This window comes from Pinus tabuliformis, chromosome 9, assembly GCF_031772625.1.
Source record: "Pinus tabuliformis cultivar Carrire ecotype Pingquan chromosome 9, CPIR1, whole genome shotgun sequence".
In the NCBI taxonomy this organism is placed as follows: Eukaryota; Viridiplantae; Streptophyta; class Pinopsida; order Pinales; family Pinaceae; genus Pinus; species Pinus tabuliformis.
Window position 1 is genome coordinate 1,247,190,077 of NC_142307.1, and position 3,999 is coordinate 1,247,194,075.

At 37.7% G+C, this 3,999-nt stretch overlaps 1 pseudogene; it reads left to right on the top strand.

The window, feature by feature from the left end:
* The first annotated feature begins 548 nt into the window (after nucleotides 1–548).
* Nucleotides 549–1,481, top strand: LOC149153085 (uncharacterized; annotated as a pseudogene).
* The last annotated feature ends 2,518 nt before the right edge of the window (nucleotides 1,482–3,999 follow it).

Here is a 3,999-nt window from a genome sequence, read left to right on the forward strand (position 1 = left end):
TGGCTCAATGCCAAAGGAAGAAGTTGATCGGGTTCCATCATAGAGTTGAGGCCATTAACATTTATTCTAACACCAAGATAACTGATATTCTGCCCGAATTCGGTTATAGATAGAGTTCTTATGGAAGCGACACTGGGCAATGCAATGAAACACTTCACTTATTGTAGATGAAAGGAATTCAAGCAAACTTCTCCACTTATGTTTTTCTCTTGCAGCTCTGCTTAAATAATAAGTCTCCATCCCAAGGGAAATTAGTCCATTCTCACATTATTCAAATGGTATTTAATCCAGATATGTATTTAGGTAATGTGCTTGTGATAATGTATATCAAGTGTGAAAATCTAGAGGGTGCCCGCAAAGTGTTTGACAAAATGACCATACGAAATTTTGTCTCATGGACTGCTATGATTTAAACTTATGTGAGCCATGGATTTGTTAAGGAAGCATTGAAACTATTTTTCCAAATGAGACAACCAGGTGTTCAACCAATCAGTTCAGTTATTGCAAGCATAAGGCAGAGGCTTTTGTGTTTGTGAGGAGAAACAAAAATGCACGCAAAATCAAATTCAAAGGTGACCAATTTGGCACCTTCATCCCTAACCAAGTCACCTAGAAGACTTGTATACTATGTGCAGAGTCCTTCCTGGGATTCTCACGATGGGGAAAAGAAGTCATTTCAGTCCACCCCTATTCTCAGCCCCATGGGGTCACCCCCTCATTCAAATTCGTCCCTCGAGCGCCATTCCAGGTAGTCATCCACTAGCAGGTTTTCGGGGTCATTGAAGCATGGCTCCCGGAAAGTACAACCACATGATGGACGCCATGGAAAAGGAAATAAGGGCTGGAACCAGTGCAATGTCATAGAAGAGGAAGGACCGTATGAGGACGATGAGAAGAGCTGGCCGAGGCGGTGTTATGTTTTTCTCTTTATCTTGTGTTTTGCTCTTCTTTTCACAATGTCTTCACTCATTCTATGGGGTGCCAACAGGCCCTACAAACCAAAATTCACTACGAAAATTATTAGCTTCCATGATTTATATGTCTCGAAGGGGTTAGATGCAACCAAAGTGCCCACCAAGATGATATCCTTAAACGCTACTTTAAAAATGTGCTTCCACAACCCTGCCACATTCTTTGGGGTTCATGTGACTTCCACACCCATGGATCTAATGTACTATCAACTTGTAGTTGCCTCGGTATAGGTACAGAATTTTAATCAGTCCAGGAGAACCCATCGCACTATAGATGTAGTGTTGCAAGGCAAGAAAGTGCCTCTCTACAGAGGTGGTGCTAGCTTGACTAGCGCTGATGCAGTGGGTAGCATTCCTTTAGACTTAAAATTTGATATCAAATCCAAGTATTATATCTTGAGTAAGCTCATTAAAACAAAATTCAGGAAGCGTGGTTACTGCAAAATTGATTTGGACTCAGTGACCCTCATGAAATCCAGATCGCTGAAGAATTCTTACGAGTATGATTAGTGCAGAAGAATACAATGTCACAGGCTCAGGTTTATAAAAGTTATACTAATGCGGTTATTTTGTTTTATTCAGTGTAAAGATTTTTTTTTTAAGCTTTAAGGCTAATGGACTTAGCTGTCGTTGACCCTTCATCGGGTCTGGCCAAGTAGTTTTTTTATGAAATGACTTCTAGTCAACATTTGATTGTAAATGTAAAGATGCCTATGTATTCAATTGAGAGAACGCTAGAAGAAGAGATCGATGATGGGTATTTTTCAGGTAGTAGATGATGAACTTAGTTTCAAGCCATTAGGAATAATAGGCATTCCTTATGATGGGAACGCTAGAGTCTAAATAAAGCTTGAACTTTAGGTTCACATCTAATGAATGTATGGTTGATGGAAGACGAATTAAATTAATTATTTAATTACTTGTATTTTGCTTCGAAAGTGATGAATGTCACATGAATAAACAAATATTTCGAAATTGGAAAACCCTAGATTGATTGGTGTAGAAATGGCAATCCAACCCATTCTTAAGGTAATTACCATTTCCCTTTCCAAAGAGTTGACATCTCTCAAATATCCCACAATAAGAATCATGGTTTTCATCTAGCAGATCCAACGATACCACCAGGAGGAATTTCTATTTCTCCTGGTTGTAACAAGGTATCAGCCATTGATAGATTGTTTAAAAGCTAGACGCACTTCTACCACGAATATTTGAAATGGTGCATAACATTATTTTTAGTTATCAAATGAGTAAATAGATTAGTAGTTTGATTTCAGATGTCGACAAAATGGTGAAATGGATCTCACTGTTTGTCTTGGCCCAAACTAGGAATCTCCTATTTGGACAATCAATGCAAAGGGAAAGCATCCAAGGCTCCACCAATTCTTCTACAACCACCTATTTGCTAGATACTACACTAGTTGTGCGCTTTTTCATTGTGAAACCCGAGAATATATGTTTTCCACGCAGGATCCATTTTGCATTCCCTTTCATGTTTCTCGTTTGGGGTAACATTGGCTTGTAGTGCTTCTATCAGTATCTGAACCTCCCTGTGTTAGACTAGCAAGCCGATCGACCATTTACTTGATTGGATCATCACCAATGGAATGATGTCAAAGTTGCTAAGCTATTTTATTTTCTTTTGGACATGAGCATGTGTAAAAAAATTATTTATTGTGTGATTTCATTGGAATTTATCATTATCTAGTCCTTTGGATGCTTGTCCTATGGACATGGACGGTCCAGGAGGTAGAGTGGCATTTAAATTTGATCGTCACTTGCATCTTTGAATTTGATAAGGCAAGTTAAGACTGGTTTGATGGTAAGTAACACTTCTTCACTTGTTTGAGCAGGCTTAATAATTAAGAATATGGGTTTCTTCTCAAGAAATCACAAGTTCAAATCTAGAAAGGGGTAGAGTATGTATACCTCTGTAGAGTTTAGCAGTCGAATGATCCTCAATTACATATTTGATTCTGATAAGGCAAGTTAAGAATGATTTGAATTAGACTTGCTTGAGTGGGCCTAAGGGTTAATAACATGTGTTTCTTTCTAAGAGGTCATAAGTTTGAATCTAGAAAGGGGTAGAGTATGTATACCTCCATAGACTTTAGCAATCAGACCAGAAAGTGTTAGAGTATGCATGCCTCCATAGTCCCACAAACAAAGAGGTCTCATACGCCAATTTGATGTTGGTTTTGCTGTGATCTTAAAATAGATTAATAAATTATTATTATTATTAGTATATATATCACTCTAAAATGAAGATCCACCCAGTAATGTCCAGTAGGGTTGGCTCAGCTAAGCAAGATATGAACTTGAGCTTGCAAGTAGTAAAGAAAAATTCAGTCCATAAATTGGCATTAACTAAGGTTTTGAATGGTTGACTCCGTTGAGCATCATTAAAGAGAAACTTTCATAGCTGAAGTTCAGTGGCAAAGAGCATCCAAGAATTTGTTGAATACAAGCGCTTCCTAGGAGAGGTGGAGGAAAATTTGCAAAAGGTTAAATAAGGAGTATTTAGCGATAAGGATTATCTTCCTTAATAACTTTGGCAGAATGAAAACTGTTGTAGGACGAGTTGGTTGGTCCCATGTCCTAAAGAATGGTTCTTCATTAAGACTACTTTGAAAGGGATGGTTTCCAGAGTGGTAGATTTTGAACTAGTGAAATCAATAGGAGAGAACTTTTTTGAAAATGGGCTAAGTGGGAATGAAAATTCCAGTTTCATTGATAATATGCATAACAAAGCCAAATTATTGGAGAGGAAATCTCAACTACCTTGAAGAATACTCATAGAAACTCAAGGGTGTAGTTGTAGCTTGCATCATGATCATTTTCCCTTTGGATGTCCCTTGAACCTGCTGGCATTACCAATAAAGAAATCTAGGATACTAGCTTCAAATTATATTATTGGTGCTGGGATATCAGTTTCGTTTATCTCTCCCATATGTTTGTAGTGTAAAAAGATATAAACAATATGAAAACAAATCCTATTACCAACTCCGGTCTCTAGAATTTTGGTATT